The 20,702-nt window shown below is 35.2% G+C and overlaps 1 long non-coding RNA gene across 1 annotated transcript; it reads left to right on the top strand.

The window, feature by feature from the left end:
• Nucleotides 1-2,813: 2,813 nt before the first annotated feature.
• On the top strand, nt 2,814-18,675 carry LOC126732542 (uncharacterized). Its single transcript, XR_007659499.1, has 2 exons — nt 2,814-3,808; nt 16,909-18,675. It is a non-coding gene; the product is annotated as an uncharacterized LOC126732542 (long non-coding RNA).
• The last annotated feature ends 2,027 nt before the right edge of the window (nt 18,676-20,702 follow it).

Here is a 20,702-nt window from a genome sequence, read left to right on the forward strand (position 1 = left end):
AGGATTTATCAGTGTTGATCTTCTGCCCCGAGGCTGACTCGTATATGCTAAGAATTTCCTTTAGCTTGCTGCATTCATTGCCGTTTGCCTTACAGAAGAGAAGGCTGTCATCCGCGAAGAAAAGATGAGTGATTTTTGGTGCCCCCCTACAGATGGAGATGCCATGGAGCTGGTTGTTACGGGCAGCATCATGAATTAGGGCAGAGAAACCTTCTGCGCATAGGAGGAACAAATACGGAGAAAGTGGGTCGCCTTGTCGAAGCCCTCTAGTGGGGATAATGTTCCCATATACTGAGCCATTAATAATTACTGAATAAGACACCGAGGAAATGCAATTCATAACAAGATTAATCCAATTCTCATCAAAGCCCATTTTCCTCATGACTTTTTCAACAAAAAACCATTCAACCCTATCAAAAGCTTTACTCATGTCTAACTTTGCAGCCATAAAACTATCATTCCCTCCATGCTTATGTTTCAGTCCTTAATACAAGTTTTATACATTGTGTAATTATTTGGGTTTTAGATAGCTCCTAAATAACTTTTTTATACGTAGCTTGACCCCCAAAAATATTTTTGGCTCCGCCATTGGATGTAAATAGCTGCTAGATAACTTTTTTATATTTAGCTTGACTCCTGGAAAAATGTTTTGGCTCCACCATAAGGTATAAGCAAGAACTGAACTTCCAATCTCATGTTCAGTCATCAAACTCTACCTGAGTTTTAAAAAAAAAAATGTGTATATATATATATATATATAATGTGTAAAAGCTAAAACATAAATTCCTAACATAAATCATTCCTTTTTGCGTACTTATATGTGAAAAAAGAGCCAAAGAGCTTTATTCACCATTAAATTATTTAATAACCAAGAAAGTAATACTTCAATAACATTTTCAAAACAAATCATATGTGATAATTGTCATTGGTCTAAATATAAGTGTAATACTAAATTTACATTTTGTCTACCAATAACAACTTGTAACAACCTAACATTTATAATTTGCTATGAGTGAAAAGGCTCTGCCATTAATTCCAAAACTAACCATTTCCTTTGTTTAGGAACTTAAAATGTGAAATAAAAGTCAGAATCTTATATCACAATTAACTCACCTCTAGGCGTTTTCAAAAGATACATCAAGGTTCCCTCTCCCGTTGTAAGACCCTAATATAGCAATTCAAAGTCAAGCCTCAACTGAAGTGTTTTCCCACCCAAAACTATCACAAAAATACAACCAACACCCAAACCTACCCACTACCTACGGCTACTCTTAAGCCCATAGAATCCACACTTAGCCGAAACCAAAAACCACCACCAACAACAAAATGAACCTATAGTCAATTTTAAGCACAATAAGTGATTTAATATGAGCCCCACCATAGGATTTATCTCCTCCAATTCGCCAGAAATTGTTTTATTTTCCTTCGGTCTGGTGTTAGCTTCAAGATCCTTCTTCAGTCAACTCCTCAACCCAAATCCAATAATAATCGATGATGAAGACAATACCAATGTATGTGTATTTTTCTATTTAAGCGTGATAGGGAGAATGGTCATGGTCATGGCGCTTCAATTCTAAAGTTCCATGAGTCCTAATTACTGACGGATCACAAAACAGGCTATCAAGAAGGAATGGACTGAATTGGAGAGAATACAATGGTGTGTTGAAAACAAATATGTTTTAGATTTTGGGGTTCACAGTGTCTTATGAGTAACTAAATCCATGTTTTTTTTTTTTTTTTTGGTAAAAGAAAATACGGGGTTATGCCAAACCCCAAGGCAGGGCGCTAAGGTTAAAGCCCAAGAACCAACCCGTGTGGATGCCCACCAACACTCCTGCTGGCAACTAAACTCCAACCTAGGTGGGTCCTTACCAACTGAGCCAAGCCCCCGTTGGCAACTAACTCCCAAGTTATAAATTTGAAAGAACTCCCAACCAAAAAAAATTTTGGGAGACATATATGAAAGGCTGAAGGTAATTAAATAAAGAGGCAGACTGCTTTATTAGTTTGAATGTATGAATTAAATAATTGACAACCAACCTATGTTAATGGTGTTGGTCCAAGTCTCCAACCCACCTTCAAATAAATACATAGCAAAAGACAGCCATTTTTACTCCCCACATTCATCCCCTCCCCCTCCAAACTTTCATCACAACTACATATAAGCAAAATGAGAATTCTCAAAACAAAACTCTGTTAACCCATAAATTATATAATTACATGACTGCTTTGACCAGAAACTGTAATCTATTTTCCTCCCCTGGAACAAAAAAATGAAAGGTACCACCAATCCAACCTTACTCCAAATGAAAACTTCAAAAACCAGAAAACAACCAGCCATATGTTAGCAGCTCAGCCTTTCATGCTTCTTGAAAGGTAGCAAACAAGTCTTTCCAAGGTATAATTACATTCCATCATGACAAACAGAACATAATAATCCGATTTAAAATTAAAAATATCATCTATCACAAACTACCATTCTCATGAAATCTCAATAATAAAAAATATTTATAAAATTAAAAGATTCTTATGAAATCTCAATCATCTGTCACAAACTGCTTTACAGGGTGTGCTTGGATATCGTTTATTTTGCTGAAACTAAAAAATTATTGCTGAAAGTACAAGTACTATAAATAAAATAAAGTTAGTTAAAATAGTAAAGTGGAGCCTACAAATTTTGTCAAAAAATGCTGTGAGGCCCATAAATAGCAGCAAAAATAAGTTAAATAGTGAAATAATTTTAATTTATAATTTATTCCCAAACACACGCACAATGATTGAATTCAAATAGATTTTTTTTTTTTAATTGAAACCATTTGCCCTTTTCAGTCTTGTGCCTTTGTGCATATTTTTTTATTAGTGAAAACATTCATCCACTGGCACCAATGAAAAAATAAAAATACAAACTTTAGCTTAAAATAGTTTGTTTTTTAAATCATTAAATAACAGTGCTGAGGCAAAAAATTAAAATGTAAACACAAAAATAGAATGAGATTAATACTTTCATGTCTGTTTGGCTAGAGTTGTAAGCTTTTTAGTACATGTATGCAAACACACTTTCAGCAAAGCACTAAATAAGTTTTTCCCAAACACACTTTCAGCAAAGCGCTAAATAAGTTTTTCCCAAACGAACACTGATTCAACAGTTCGCACAAGAAAAAGATACTGGTAAGAAATATAAGTACTGAGGAAGAATAGCGGATCAACAAAAGCTTATAAGTTCTAACAAAAAAACTAGATTACAACAAAACTGCAATTATAAATTGATAATAATAATAAAAATGTCACAGTAGTTATAACAGCTAAAATGGCTGTAAAAGATACGTAATAGATTGAAACTAAACACCAATGGATCAACATAAGTTATAACAAAATAACTAGATTTCAACATAATTACAATTACAAATTGATAAAATTTAAAAAAAAAAAAAAAAAAGTTATGGTAGTCATATAAGGGTTATAATGGCTGTAAAAGATACAAATTGCCAATGGTAGTTGCTATATAACAGCTATAATGGCCGTAAAAGATTACCATAAACCATAAGAAAAGATAGAAATTGCCAATAATATAAGTGCTATAATGGCCGTAAAAGATACATAATAATAGATCAAAACTGAAGACCAAGAAATTGAAAGTACCTACAACCAACTGTATTCCCAGAATTAACCATGTCACCTTATAATGAATAGATTCAAGAAGGTGAATGAAATAGACTGCTGAACTTGTATCATTAGAAAGGATGCAAAGCAAATTGCCAATGGTACAATGACCGTAGGTATACATGACAGATCAAAACTGAATGAAAAGGTTAAAAAATGCTAGTATCTATAGATAATACTATCATCACTTCAAACATTGAATAGCATATAGAGCTTACTTGGGGATCTTCTGCAACTGTCAAAACACCATCTAATACAACCTCATGCTGCTTCCACATTCAGCATCGCCACAGCCCACAAAAAGACTCAAATACAGCAGTTTAATTGATGCTCTCCAACAATAGCAAAATGCAGTGGAAGGCCACCAAGTACATAATGAGTCATCCTTGCAAGATGACAAGTAGTTTATACAAAGATGCAATCAAGCAGTCCATATTGGACTCCATGATATATTTACAAGCAAAGCAAAAGAACTACATGCTCCATTGCTATAAAGAGTAAATAAATATATTTGCAAGAAATATTGGTGGAGCAAGCCTTCACAAGGTAAACATTGCACATTGTATCTGAAATTTTGTTCAATTAATTTGCTAGTATTGCTGCCAATTAGGCCTTAACAAATTATCATCAGTACTCCGCATATCATTGAGGAACCACATCTTTAAAAGGAGAGAAATAGTTTTAAGTTGATACATGACTGATAGTGCAGTATTATTGAAGAAAATTGTCCAAACATATATCTATTGAAGCCAACATAAATCTGAAAGAATCCTCAATAAACAGTCATTAAAGAATTGAAACACGGCTGCTATGCTTTAGGGCATTGGAGATCAAATAATCAATTGATACACTAACATGCAACACTACTTTTCTTTGGGCAAAATTAAATTCTCCAATATTATTCGGGAAACCATTGCTAACTTTGAGGTAAGACAAAAAAAAACTCAGAACATAAAACACAATTGTTGAATTGATGAACTTCTTTTATAACAAATTGCTGATGACAATATTTCCAATAAATATTAATTCTTATTTACTCTTATTTTCATTTCCAACTTTTCAGATAAACTGACATGCATCCACCTATACCTACGATACCTATGGTGCCCGCTCCATTATGATTGCTTTTTATGGCATTTGAACCCAACATGCAAATTTATTTCAGTTTTCACTAATAATTTTATTTTTATAAGTAAAACTATGTTAAAAAAATTGTAACTAAATGTAACCGTCTCTGCAGCACTTGTATCCAGTCTAAGCAAATAGTAAAAGTATTATTCTGCACTCCTACCCTATGTTGAAAGAATTGACTGGTGTCGTTGCAACTAGGAATGAATTTAGTAGAGTATACCTCTAGGCCACGCGAGTAGTGAATCAATTGCTGATGTTGCTAAGCTCATCCTGTGGTAGTCATTGGAGTCGCGAACTTAATAAGAAAAGAAATAGCAGGAAGGGAAGGGAACACACACCAGAGTGGGAGAGACCCCGGGCAAACTCCCCGTGCGATCTCTCCCTCAAAACCAAAAACACATCAATTTTTTTATTATGCTTTTTTTTGTGACCTGCCAAGCAAGCGCACCCGTCATGGCAAAGGTCGGATGACAAAGATCAATCAGAACGATTTAGCCATCTCTCAACTCGGGCCTTTCGTCCCGACCTATCTTATACATCCCTTTACAATTTTTATTTTCCAACTCCCAATATCCCTCTCTGCTTTCCCATTCATAAATATTTACATCACACACTGACACAGCCCAACAACAATTGAGTCATTCTCATATTGATGTCGTATGTATGCCCTCAGAGCCAGCAGTTTAGGCGAATTGGGAATTGAATTGAAATCTGATTCCGGATCCAAAGGCAGCTCATCGATTGCGCCATGCGTGCCTGATACATAAATTTGAAATCCCTGCAACGATCTTAGACAAACCACGGCAACTTTCCGTGTCGTGCTGTATTCGCAAAAATAGCAAACAGGAAACATTCCACGGTTGATAAATTTCAGTAATAACAAATAATCAGAGTAACAAACCTTATAATCGAAACCATAGCGGATCCATTAAAAGCTAGGCGAATATATGAGAGATCTGAGAAAACAAATAATAGAGCTGATTATAAATCAGAAACTAATCGAAGGATGAGCGATCCAAGGCTCAAACAACTAATTATCAACATCAGATTGTGGCGGATTTGAATTCAAACCTTGAATTAGCTCTCTCAGCCAAACCAGAACATCTGAAGGTTCAGCTGGTTTAAGCTGTTGAAGCGGCCATCTACTTGTAGCTCTCAGAGCGATCAAGCTAAATTCGAGAACAAAACGCGTGGCAGAGAAGCCACGCAGAATAGATCTGGATGAGAAACATCGCAGAAGGAAGAGAGGAAAGTAGGCGAGAGAGGCCTTCCAGATTCAATGAATGAATGGTTTAGGGATGCACACCCTATCGTTTATATATGAGAACGGTTACAAAGTGGACGGGTGAGATTGAATATGGTTTTGGAGATGGACGGCTATTATGCGACCACGTATGTGGGTCGACGACTCCGTTTGCGTATTTGTTGGTGTCGCGACTCGTGGGTATTTTCCATGCTGGCTACAGGTCAATTTTCTATAGCGTTGTCGATAAGCACGTTTGACGGGCTGGGGCCTACCTTGTTAAACACGCTGTCGTGCCACCTGCGTGGGACACGAGGTTTTCCTACCAAACGAATCCGAATGCGATCCGATCCGATCTGGTGATCCGATCCAATCACGAAGTAGGTCAATGACGTGTCTATGCTAAGGAAATTTGATAATCTTGAGTGGGTGACAGATCACGTCTAAAAATCAACTCCAATCAATCCATCCAAAAGGTATCCTCATTCCCCTCCTCCTGTATTTGGTGTGAACCACCATTCTTCAAAGATCTTTGCTAGATTTACAAAGAACAGTGGCTCTGTCCAAAAAACGGTGGAACATAATCTCAACCAAATCTAGCAAGTCTCTAATAGTTTCACCGGGACACACCAACACCATTAATTCTTAGGCAATATCAATTAATCCAATCATATTAACTCCTAAGTGATGACAATAGAGTACCCATATACGCATGGTCGATAGCAAGTTAAGTGTTTTCATACCACCATGGTCAAGTAGTTTGTCAGCTTTACCCTAAAATTGACTTTGATTGACTCATGGATAGCCCTAGGTTTAGAGGTGGTCGTGAGTCAATGGCACAAAATCTCATCCAAATCTGGCAACTCTACACTAGAAATGGTAGCTTTGCCATGATGCGTCTACACTATCAAGTATGAGGCAAATTCAACTGATACAATCATCAAAATTCCCAAGTCATGCATAACTGTAGAGGACTCATATAGTCGTGGTTGGCAACGAGTTATGTGTTTTTTCATATCATAATCTGATCAAGTCGATTATTGACCTGACCCAAAAACCTAATTCGATTGACATGTGGACAGTCGCAAGTTAAAGGTGGCCATGAGTTGAGTTTAGCTACAATAATAAAATTATGTTATTTGACCTAATCAAATTTGATTTTAATTTTTAGAAATCAATGTTTGACTTTAATGATTTCACTAAGTGACAACAAATAAAGTCAACGCATCCAAAAAACAAGGAAAACGTTATGACAATGCCATTAAGGGGATGCTTGTGGGTGAGAAGGGGAAGTAGGCCATCAATGAGGCATGACAAATCATCACTATACCTAACCTTCTACAATGGTGGTCATAGAGATAGGCAAAAAAATTCATAAACTTGGGGGTAGCGATAGCAATATGGTGGAAGTGGGTTTGCCATGCCTGATTGGATAAACTTAATTGTGGTATAATGATTATAACTATCATTATTGCACGTGCCCAATGTCCCACACTAGACTGGGCCTGGTATCTGGTATCTGGTCTCACAATTTACTTATTTAGTGGGTTTTGAGTATCCTACAATGGGTGACTCCTTAACGAGTTCAATGAAAGACTTTACACAAATACCAATTTCCCTTTCTCTCTTTCTCTCCCTCTCTCTCTTCCAAAGCTCTCTCTCTCTCTCTTCCAGAGCTCTCTCTCTCTCTCTCCCTCTTACTCTTTCGTGTGCTCGGTTATTCACACAATCTTACCCCTTCCTTCTCTAACCCCCCCTTTTCCCCTTTACTCCTATGTATTTATAGCTTGAGGATAATGGATTGGGTCATGATTGCCTTCTGATACCATTTGTATGGGTGGGGCCCAATTTGATTATTCCTAACAAAAACAGGCCTCGTTGGGAACAGGAACTAAGATGTTGGGATTGGTGTCCGTCGCCGAAGGTTGCTTGGCAACGAAGTCCCCCAAGGCACTCCCAATCTATTGAGATATAATCGAACATCATTGGTGCACTTATTGATTAAGGAGACCGTATTGCCGTTCACCAAATTCTCAGATGGGGAGTTGATGCTATCAGCCCACTTAATGGTTGTCCATGAGATGGTGGGCCTATAGCCAGGAACTATTCATGGGCCCATTCAAGTTTGGGCCCGGGGAAATGGGCCCCTTGTCGTATGCCGTACAACTATGATTCTTAAATGTAATTAATCATATGTTGATTGATCTATAGGTAAGTGGAGACGGGATCAACACTACCTCTATTTAGTTGTCTCAATGATTTGAAAAGTAACTCGTGTGTGTGTTTGTTTCTCAAAAAAAAGTTATCTTGAGCTAGGTTGCCCTAATTTTCTATCATTACATTTATTTAAAAGAAAAATTAGTTAGAAAAAAAAAAGCACCAATAAACTTTTTAGGGTGAGGAAACACTTAAGGGTTCATTTGGTTGAGAGGATAGAAAGATGGGATGATAAAAAATGGAGAGAAGATAAAAAAAAAAAAGTGGGAAAATAGAAGATATTTTGATCTCCTTTTATGTTTTGTTAGAAGGTGAAAAAGTGGAGAGATGAAAATTGTTTTTATTTAGTCGAGAAGAGAAATAAAAATATAGAAAATAAAGTTTGTATAAATTTATCATCATATTCATATTAGATAAAAAAAAAAAAGGGGTTACACATTATATTTTTATTTAAAAAAAAAATTGTGTATGAATGAATACTTTATTTTTATTGAAGAAAAATAGCACAAAAAAAAAATTCAAGAGCCCAAAACTAAAAAAAAAACCCCTCCCCTGTGCGAAACTAGTAAAGAAAGAAACGAATGAACACCAAAAAAAAAAAAAAATTTTTGAGACTGAGACCCAGACAACATTGAAAAAGGTCAAAAAAGCAAGATTTTTAGACCCGAACCGTTCATTGAACCGTAAAAGAGAGAGGTTCAAGATTTTTGAGGTCGAATCGAGGTCGAACCGAATCAAACCGTGATGACGTCATAATTAATTTAATAATTAATTAAAGCCTAAATATATATATATATATATATATATATTAAATTTATAAAACTAGCAAAATTGATAATATATCTATATATGTGAGTGAAATTTAATGATTTTCAAGCATATATTTAATAATTAAATAAAAAAGTTAATAAAATAAAATAATAACCATGAAAACATTAAAATTTATGATTAATTTTTGAAATAAAGTTGAATATCTTTGAAGGATTTTAATTATAATTTTTTTATTCCTTATAAGAGATGGATAATTTAATTAAGTAGAATAAAATTGTGTTAAGTTGGTTTTTTTTTTTTTTTTTTTTTTTTTTATAAAAAAAAAAATTGCTAAGGGGTTGGACCGCACGGTTCTCACCGATTCGTGCGGTCCAACCCCAGTTTTAGCAGTTCACAGAATTAACAAAAAATATGGTTCTTTAGGCTTAAAAAACCAATTTTCATACCGGTTCCCGATCCAACCTCCCGGTCCGGTTTGGTTCTGAAAACCATGCAAAAAAGGAAAGGGAAGCAAGATAATGCTGAAAAAGACTAAGACAAAATATATGAAAGAGAAGATAAAACCGAAATTTGCACAGCTGGACGTTTGCACAGTTGCATGTTTGGTAAGATACTAAGGGCATGTTTACTAAGATACTAAGAGCATGTTTGGTAGACTGTAATAGGTACTGTAATGTAATAGTTATTCCTATGATTTAGTTATTCTTTAATTTAGTCATGTTTTTATTACAAGGAATAATCATTACTTATGAATAGTTATTCTTCAAAACGAGGAATAACTATTCCTTTTTAAAAGGTTGTATTAGCTGTTCCTTAGTAAGTACAATAATTTCAAAACTTAATATATTTCCAAGTAAACAAACTTTCCATATACATCTAACAATTATAAAAATAAAAAATCATAAAAAATAACACATATCTCTCTTAAATTTAAAAATAACAATTTTTAAGGAAATATAATTGTATGAATAAGAAATTTTCAAAAATAAATGTTAAGTTTCATTTTAATGTTATAACTCACAGCCAAACTAATGAATAAATTTAATTATTACATTACAACATATTTTATTCCTAGTAATAAAGATTATGATTCCTATCGTAATTCCCATTCAATCTACCAAGCGTACCTAAATGTTTAAGTGTTTTGGAAATACATATGGGTTAAAAAGTATTATAGAAATACATGTTTCAGTATTTAAATACTAAAAACTGTTATTTAAACAACAGTACCAAGTACCCTGTGAGCAGAGCTCCATATTTTCTTTCTTATTTTCTCCTCACTTTAAGGGAAAAAAAAATTGGTGAATTAAAAAAAAAAAAAAAAAACAATACCCGAAACCTACCAATTTTCTTTCCACAAATCCACCAGACCAAACACTCCAATAATTTTCTCTCCCTCCCTCTCTTATTTTACCAAACGGACTTTAGGACACTATTTTGGAGAACAATTTCTCATAACAACTAAAATTTTTTTTGAAAACAGTTTGGAAAATATTTTGAATTTAATTTGAGGTGTTAGTTAGGCAGGTGGCTCACACTTTGGAAAGACGGCCCGGCTTTGTCTATGGGGGTGGCTCACGCCTTGAAGAGATGGGCCGCCTTTGTCCATGGATTGGTTGACAATTTGGAAAGATGGGCCGGGCCTGTCAAATGGTTTCGTTGGTTCTTTTGATTTTTGCTCTCTCTAACTGCCTTACATTCTTCATTCTTTGATTGAACTCAATTTATTTTAAGAGAGGGGCTTGGACCTCTCACCCCTCTAAATTTCATTGGCATAAAATTGGCACCATTACTCTATTAAAGGTTCAAGATTCATAAGCTTTTTTTAGTAGACTAATCAACAAGCCATAAACGGGAAAAACATGCGAATTTTCAACACAATTATTACAGACTTTTAGGGCCATTTGATAAGAGCTTTTTAGTATTGTTATTAATTTAAGTGTCGTGAAAATACACGTGGGGTGAAAAAGTGGTGTGAAAAATACGTGTTATGATATATAAACACGGGAAACTATAGTTTAACAACAGTACCAAATAGGCGCCTAGTTTTCGAAACAAGAACATATTGCTAGGACTCGTATAACCAAGGGGGGATTTATAAAATTGTCAAGTAATAACTTCACTTTTAAACATCAGTAGAATATTCTATGGTACTAAAATTCCCTATTATTCTCTTAATTTGAACAAGCCTGTTTAGTGTTTGTAGCCTCTGAGATTAATTAGGACCTAAATCCTATGGTTGGTTAAGTCTGCAAGGTGTGACTTTTCAATGAATTTAAGGGCAACCACGCAGCTTAAATAAATTTTTTTAAAATGACATATTATTTATTAAAAAAAAAATTAAAAAATTATTAAAAAATGAAAAAAAGAAAAGAAAAGAAGAAAGATACAAGCTGGTATCAACATTGGCAGATAGTAAAGTTTAAAAACATTTGAATAGTGAAATCACTCTAATTACTTCATTGGGGTTCACGAGGTCATGTGGGTAGTGGTGTTGTCAGCGAAACAGTGCAGCACACTGAACAAAAACATGAAATACAAGTGATTACTATAGTCACTCAAGAAACAAGGAACAAAGAAAAAAAAAATCTGAGGAGTTATTCTAGCTTCTGGTCAAGTGTTGCTGAGAAGAAGGAGGAGAGGAAAATTCGGGATGATCGGCAAAAATATACTACCGGAAAGGCTCTGATCAGTACCATCCATCATTAGCCTTCAAGTTCAAATTCAGTACTCCTACAGTCCTCCCCTCTTCTTCCTCCTCACGAGTCACGTCTGCAACTGCGCTCATCTAATTTCTTTTTAATCTCATCATGCCATCAATCAGTGCTCCTTAAATTTCTTGCTTCATCTTCAGATCTTCTTCATCAGTTTCTCTCTTTCTTTTTTTTCTTTTTTTTCACTTCAGATCCATGCCAGAATTTCAGATCGGAAAATCAAATTTCACCGACGTCTTACGGTTGGACCCGCTTACGGTTTGAACGGTTTTTCAGGTCAGACCTCAGTTCAAGCGATTCTCTCATATTTCCTATATACCCGGTTTTCATGTATAAAAAACCGTATTGATAAACGGTTCACGATTAACCCGGTCAGACCGTACGGTCCGATCCGGGTTTAAAAACCTTGGGCTGGGGGAAGGAAGTCAGAAATGTTGTTTTGGTCTCCTTCTAGACTTTCTCTTTGATGGGGCTATGGGAGGCAAATCATATTGGGTACAAAAGCTACTTGCATCGTACTTGGCTTTTCTGCTAATCTCTATATCATTGCACATCTTTTGGCATTCCCTGTGGATGACACTAGATATATCTCCATAGGTCAAGTTGTCATAATCTATGACTCCTGAAGGACTACTAAGGGTTAGCAGAATCTTATATGCGAAAAGACTGGGTAGACCATTGATAAACTTCTCCTTCCAAAGTGGAGAGTTACAATCGTCTCTGAGCATGACTCTGGTGATGAAGACATCTTTATACCATCTGAAGTCACTAAGGGTAGGACACTTAAGGTTAAATAACTGGTCATGTATCCTAGCTGTTTTGTCCTTAGTTCGAAGACTAGGGTTGGCTGACTCATCAAAGATGTTCTCTACTAGGTTGACTGGAGATTTAGAGGACTTGGGTTTGGGTTCTTCGGTCTCTCTAACTAAGATTTTCTGAAACTTGGTAAGGTACTGAACCTTAACAACTGGGTCTTCCACCTTTTCTATTAGGTCAAGGAGAAGCTCTTCTAATTTTTGAGGAGTGGGTGAGGCCATCTAACTACAAGAATAGGTATGTTCCTAATACAAGATTAGGAAGGGATTCTGTAAGAAGGGGATAAACTCTTGTAATTTATGAGGAGTGGGCTCTCTTAAGGACCTACTTCAAAATGGAGCTTTTTCTTCCTTAAATAGACAAGAGAGAGCTTTGGATCCTTCTCAGATTGCCGATAATCACGGATGGTTAAATGCTTTTACAAAAGATGAAAACATTTTTCCACTAAAAGCAAACGGGAATCCTAGAAAGGACACTACTAGAAATATTCATGAATAGTAACTATCTATATATATATAACAGATGTTGAAATGCTTTTATTATTTATAAATAGTAACTTGTCCATATATAACAGATAGTGAAATGCTTTTAATAACTTGTCTATATACATATATATGTATATATATATAAGTTACTATTCACGAATAGTTTCAGAAGTGTCCTTTTCTGGATTTCCGTTTGCTTTTGGTGGAAAAGAGTTTTCACCTTCGTAAAAGCATTTCACTATCTGTTATTTATATATAAAGTTACCATTCATAAATAGTTCCAATAGTTACTATTCGAGAATCTTGGAAAGGACACTGCTAAAACTATTCATGAATAGTAATTCTTTTACTGAAATTGAAAAGGAATTCTTTTCCACCGAAAGCAAACTAGAATTTTGGAAAGAGCGCTACTGAAACTATTCATAAATAGTAACTTGTCTTTATATATATATATATATATATAATTTTCAAATGATAAAAAAAGGCACAAATTAAAAAAAAAAAAAAAATATATATATATATATATAATTATTAGCCCCCAAAATTTTTAGAATTTAGACCTTTTAACTCCCAAATCCTTTTGAATTAGTCATTAACACAAGTTCTATACATTTGTGTAATTATTTGGGTTTTAGATAGCTCTAAATAATTTGTTTATATTTAACTTGACCCCCAAAAATATTTTTGGCTCTGCCATTGGGTGTAGATAGCTACTAAATAACTTTTTTATATTTAGCTTGACCCCTAGATGGCTACTAAATAACTTTTTTATATTTAGCTTGATCCCCAAAAATGCTATGGCTCCACCATAGGATATAGGCAAGAATTGAACCCCATCTCATGTTCAGTCATCAAACTCTACCTGAGCTAAGTTTTTTTTTTTTTTTTTTTAATGTGTAAAAGCTAAAACATAAATTCCTAACATAAATCATTCCTTTTTACGTACTTAAATGTGAAAGAAGAGCCAAAGAGCCTTATTCCCCATTAAATTATTAAATAACTTAAATGTGAAAGAAGAGCCAAAGAGCCTTATTCCCCATTAAATTATTAAATAACCAAGAAAGTGATACTTCAATAACATTTTCAAAACAAATCATAGGTAATAATTGTCATTGATCTGAATAAAAATGTACTACTAAAATTACTTTTTTATCTACTAATAAAAACTTGCAACAACCTAGCACTTATAATTTGCTATGGGTGAAAAGGCTAAACCATTAATTCCAAAACTAATCATTCCTTTATTTAGGAACTTAAAATATGAAAAAAAGAGTCAGAATCTTATATCACAATTAACTCACCTCTTAGGTGTTTTCAAAAGATACATCCAAGGTTCCATCTCCCGCTGTAGAAAGTCCCTAATATAGCAATTCAAAGTCAAGTTACAACTGAAGTGTTTTCCCACCCAAAACTATCACAAAATTACAACCAACACCCATACCTACCCACTACCTACGGCTACCCATCAGCCCATAGAATCCACACTTAGCCGAAACAAAAAACCACCACCAACAACGAAATGAACCTAGTCAATTTTAAGCACAATAATTGTTTTAATTTGAGCCCCACCATAGGATTATCTCCTCCAATTCGCCAAAAATTGTTCTATTTTCCTTCAGTCTGGTGTTAGCTTCAATATCCTTCTTCAGTCAACTCCTCAACCCAAATCCAATAATAATCGATGTTGAAGACAATACCAATATATGCGCATTTTTCTATTTAAGTGTGATAAGGAGAATGGTCATGGTCATGTCGCTTCAATTCAAAGTTCCATGAGTCCTAATTACTGACGGTTCACAAAACATGCTATCAATAAGGCATGGACTGAATTGGAGAGTAAAATGGGGAGAGTGGTGGCAAGAAGGCATTTTGGAATGAAGGGTGTGTTGAAAACAAATATGTTTTAGATTTTGGGGTTCACAGTGTCTTATGAGTAACTAACTCCAATTTTTTTTATTTTTGGGTAAAAGAAAATAGGGGTTAGCTAGGTTATGTCAACCCCCAGGCAGGGCGCTACGGTTAAAAGCTCAAGGGCCAACCCGTGTGGATGCCCACCAACGGACTCCTACTAGCAACTAGACTCGAACCTAGGTGGGTCCTTACCAACTGAGACAAACCCCCATTGGCAACTAACTCCAAGTCATAAATTTGAAAGAACTCCCAACCAAAAAAAATTGTGGGAGACCAATTTTTTATCCAAGGGAAGGAACCTATATGAAAGGCTGAAGGTAATTAAATAAAGAGGCAGACTGCTTTATTAGTTTGAATGTATGAATTAAATAATTGACAACCAAACTATGTTAATGGTGTTGGTCCAAGTCTCCAACCCACCTTCAAATAAATACATTGCAAAAGACAGCCATTCTTACTCCCCACATTCATCCCCTCCCCCTCCAAACTTTCATCACAACTACATATAAGCAAAATGAGAATTCTCAATACAAAACTCTGTTAACCCATAAATTATATAATTACATGACTGCTTTGTGAACAGAAACTGTAATCTATTTTCCTCCCCTGGAACAAAAAAATGAAAGGTACCACCAATCCAACCTTACTCCACCATATGAAAACTTCAAAAAACCAGAAAACAACCAGCCATATGTTAGCAGCTAATTTATTCATTAGCCTTTCATGCGACTTGAAAGGTAGCAAACAAGTCTTTACAAGGTATAATTACATTCCATCTTGACAGACAGAACATAATAATCCAATTTAAAATTAAAAATATCATCTATCACAAACTACTACTCTCATGAAATCTAATTATAAAAAATATTTATAAAATTAAAGGATTCTTATGAAATCTCAGTCATCTATCACAAACTACTTTACAGTGATTGAATTCAAATAGATTTTTTTTTTAATTGAAACCATTTGCCCTTTTCAGTCTTGTGCCTTCGTGCATATTTTTTTATTAGTGAAACATTCATCCACTGGCACCAATGAAAAAATAAAATTACAAACTTTAGCTTAAAATAGTTTGTTTTTTAAATCATTAAATAACAGTGCTGAAGCAAAAAATAGAAATGTCAACACAAAAATAGAATGAGATTAATACTTTCATGTCTGTTTAGCTAGAGTTGTAAGCTTTTTAGTACATGTATGCAAACACACTTTTAGCAAAACGCTAAATAAGTTTTTCCCAAACGAACACTGATTCAACAGTTCACACATCTACCTCCCTCAGTCAAAAAAAAAAAACAGTTCGCACAAAAAAAAGATACTGGTAAGAAATATAAGTACTGAGGAAGAATAGTGGATCAACAAAAGCTTATAAGTTATAACAAAAAAAACTAGATTACGACAAAACTGCAATTATAAATTGATTAAAAAAAAATGTCACCGTAGTCATAACAGCTAAAATGGCTGTAAAAGATACATAGTAGATTGAAACTAAAGACCAATGGATCAACAAAAGCTTATAAGTTATAACAAAATAACTATATTTCAACATAATTACAATTATAAATTGATAAAATTAAAAAAATGTTATGGTAGTCATATAAGGTTATAATGGCTGTAAAAGATACAAATTGCCAATGGTAGTAGTTATATAATGGCTATAATGGCTGTAAAAGATTGCTATAAACCATAAGAAAAGGTACAAATTGCCAATAATATAAGTGCTATAATGGCCGTAAAAGATACATAATAATAGATCAAAACTGAAAACCAAGAAATTGAAAGTACCTACAACCAACTGTATTCCCAGAATTAACCATGTCACTTTATAATGAATAGATTGAAGAAGTTGAATGAATAGACTGCTGAATTTGTATCATTAGAAAGGATGCAAAGCAAATTGCCAATGGTCGTACCGGCAACAATGACTGTAGGTATACATGACAGATCAAAACCGAATGAAAAGGTTAAAAAATGCTAGTATTTATAGATTATACTATCATCACCTCAAACATTGAATAGCATATAGAGCTTACTTGGGGATCTTCTGCAACTGTCAAAACACCATCTAATACAACCTCATGCTGCTTCCACATTCAGCCTCGCCACAGCCCACAAAAAGCCTCAAATACAGCAGTATAATTGATGCTCTCCAACAAAAGCAAAATGCAGTGGAAGGCCACCAAGTACATAATGAGTCATCCTTGCAAGATGACAAGTAGTTTATACAAAGATGCAATCAAGCAGTCCATATTGGACTCCATGATATATTGATATACAAGCAAAGCAAAAGAACTGCATGCTCCATTGCTATAAAGAGTAAATAAACATATTTGCAAGAAATATTGGTGGAGCCAGCCTTTACAAGGTAAACATTGCACATTGTATCTGAAATTTGTTCAATTAATTTGCTGGTATTGCTGCCAATTAGGCCTTAACACATTATCATCAGTACTCCGCATATCTTTAAAAGGAGAGAAATAGTTTTAAGTTGATGCATGACTAATAGTGCAATATTGTCCAAACATATATCTATTGAAACCAACATAAATTTGAAAGAATCCTCATGATCTTCAACAACAACAGTGCAAGATATCTCTCAATAAACAGACATTAAAGAATTGAAACACGGCTGCTATGCTTTAGGGCATCGGAGATCAAATAATCAATTGATACACTAACATGCAACACTACTTTTCTTTGGGCGAAATTAGATTCTCCAATATTATTCGGGAAACCATTGCTAACTTAAAACAGAATTGTTGAATTGATGAACTTCTTTTATAGCAAGTTGCCAATGACAATATTTCCATTCAACTATAATTAATTTTTAATTTTATTTTCATTTTCAAGTTTTCAGAACCATAGCCCGCTCCATGATGATAGCTTTTTATGGCATTTGAACCCAACATGCAAATTTATTTCAGTTTTTACTTAATAGAACTAGCTAATAATTTTATTTTTATAAGTAAAACTATGTTAAAAAAAAAATTGTAACTAGATGTAACTGCCTCTGCAGCACTTGTATCCAGTCTTAGCAAATAGTAAAAGTATTATTCTGCACTCCTACCCTATGTTGAAAGAATTGACTGGTGTCGTTGCAACTAGGAATGAATTTAGTAGAGTATACCTCTAGGCCACGCGAGTAGTGAATCAATTGCTGATGTTGCTAAGCTCATCCTGTGGTAGTCATTGGAGTCGCGAACTTAATAAGAAAAGAAATAGCAGGAAGGGAAGGGAACACACACCAGAGTGGGAGAGACCCCGGGCAAACTCCCCGTGCGATCTCTCCCTCAAAACCAAAAACACATCAATTTTTTTATTATGTTTTTTTTTGTGACCTGCCAAGCAAGCGCACCCGTCATGGCAAAGGTCGGATGACAAAGATCAATCAGAACGATTTAGCCCTCTCTCAACTCGGGCCTTTCGTACCGATCTATCTTATACATCCCTTTACAATTTTTATTTTCCAACTCCCAATATCCCTCTCTGCTTTCCCATTCATAAATATTTACATCACACACACTGACACAGCCCAACAACAATTGAGTCATTCTCATATTGGTGTCGTATGTATGCCCTCAGAGCCGGCAGTTTAGGCGAATTGGGAATTGAATTGAAATCTGATTCCGGATCCAAAGGCAGCTCATCGATTGCGCCATGCGTGCCTGATACATAAATTTGAAATCCCTGCAACGATCTTAGACAAACCAAGACGACTTTCCGTGTCGTGCTGTATTCGCAAAAATAGCAAACAGGAAACATTCCACGGTTGATAAATTTCAGTAATAACAAATAATCAGAGTAACAAACCTTATAATCGAAACCATAGCGGATCCATTAAAAGCTAGGCGAATATATGAGAGATCTGAGAAAACAAATAATAGAGCTGATTATAAATCAGAAACTAATCGAAGGATGAGCAATCCAAGGCTCACGCAACTAATTATCAACATCAGATTGTGGTGGATTTGAATTCAAACCTTGAATTAGCTCTCTCAGCCAAACCAGAACATCTGAAGGTTCAGCTGGTTTAAGCTGCTGAAGCGGCCATCTACTTGTAGCTCTCAGAGCGATCAAGCTGAATTCGAGAACAAAACGCGTGGCAGAGAAGCCACGCAGAATAGATCTGGATGAGAAACCTTGATTTTATGTATGAATGGTTTAGGGATGCACACCCTATCGTTTATATATGAGAACGGTTACGAAGTGGACGGGTGAGATTGAATATGGTTTTGGAGATGGACGGCTATTATGCGACCACGTATGTGGGTCGACGACTCTGTTTGCGTATTTGTTGGTGTCGCGACTCGTTGGTATTTTCCATGCTGGATACAGGTCAATTTTCAATAGCGTTGTCGATAAGCACGTTTGACGGGCTGGGGCCGACCTTGTTAAACACGCTGTCGTTGCACCTGCGTGGAACACGAGGTTTTCCTACCAAACGAATCCGAATGCGATTCGATCCGATCTGGTGATCCGATCCAATCACAAAGTAGGTCAATGACGTGTCTATGCTAAGGAAATTTGATAATCTTGACTTGGGTGACAGATCACGTCTAAAAATCAACTCCAATCAATCCATCCAAAAAGTATCGTCATTCCCCTCCTCCTCTATTTGGTGTGAACCACTATTCTTCAAAGATCTTGCTAGATTTACAAAGAATAGTGGCTCTCTCCAAAAAACAGTGGCACATCATCTCGACCAAATCTAGCAAGTCTCTAACATATATGATAGTTTCACCGGGACACATCAACACCGTTAATTCTTAGGCAATTTCAATTAATCCAATCATATTAACTCCCAAGTGATGACAATAGAGTACCCATATACGCATGGTCGATAGCAAGTTAAGTGTTTTCATACCACCATAGTCAAGTAGTTTGTCAGCTTTACCCTAAAATTGACTTCGATTGACTCGTGGATAACCCTAGGTTTAGGGGTGGTCGTGAGTCAATGGCACAAAATCTCATCCAAATCTGGCAGGTCTACACTAGAAATGGTAGCTTTGCCATGATGCGTCTACACTATCAAGTATGAGGCAAATTCAACCGATACAATTATCAAAATTCCCAAGTCATGCATAACCATAGAGGACTCGTATAGCCGTGGTTGGCAACAAGTTAAGTGTTTTTTCATATCATAATCTGATCAAGTTGATTATCGACTTGACCCAAAAACCTAATTCGATTTACATGTGGATAGTCGCAAGTTAAAGGTGGCCATGAGTTGAGTTTAGCTACAATAATAAAATTATGTTATTTGACCTAATCAAATTTGATTTTAATTTTTAGAAATCAATGTTTGACTTTAATAATTTCACTAAGTGACAACAAATAAAGTCAACGCATCCAGAAAGCAAGGAAAACGTTATAACAATGCCACTAAGGGGATGCTTGTGGGTGAGAAGGGGAAGTAGGCCATCAATGAGGCATGACAAATCATCACTATACCAAACCTTCCACAATGGTGGTCATAGAGATAGGCAAAAAAATTCGTAAATTGGGGGTAGCGATAGCAATATGCTGGAAGTGGGTTTGCCATGGTTGATTGGATAGACTTAATTGAGGTATAATGATTATAACTATCACTATTGTACGTGCCCAATATCCCACACTAGAGTAGACCTGGTATTTGGGCTCACAATTTACTTATTTAGTGGGTTTTGAGAATCCTACAATGGGTAACTCCTAGATGGGTTCAATGAAAGGCTCTATACAAATACCAATTTCCATTTCTCTCTCTCTCTCTCTCTCTTC

The sequence above is a fragment of the Quercus robur genome, chromosome 6 (genome assembly GCF_932294415.1).
Source record: "Quercus robur chromosome 6, dhQueRobu3.1, whole genome shotgun sequence".
NCBI lineage: Eukaryota > Viridiplantae > Streptophyta > Magnoliopsida > Fagales > Fagaceae > Quercus > Quercus robur.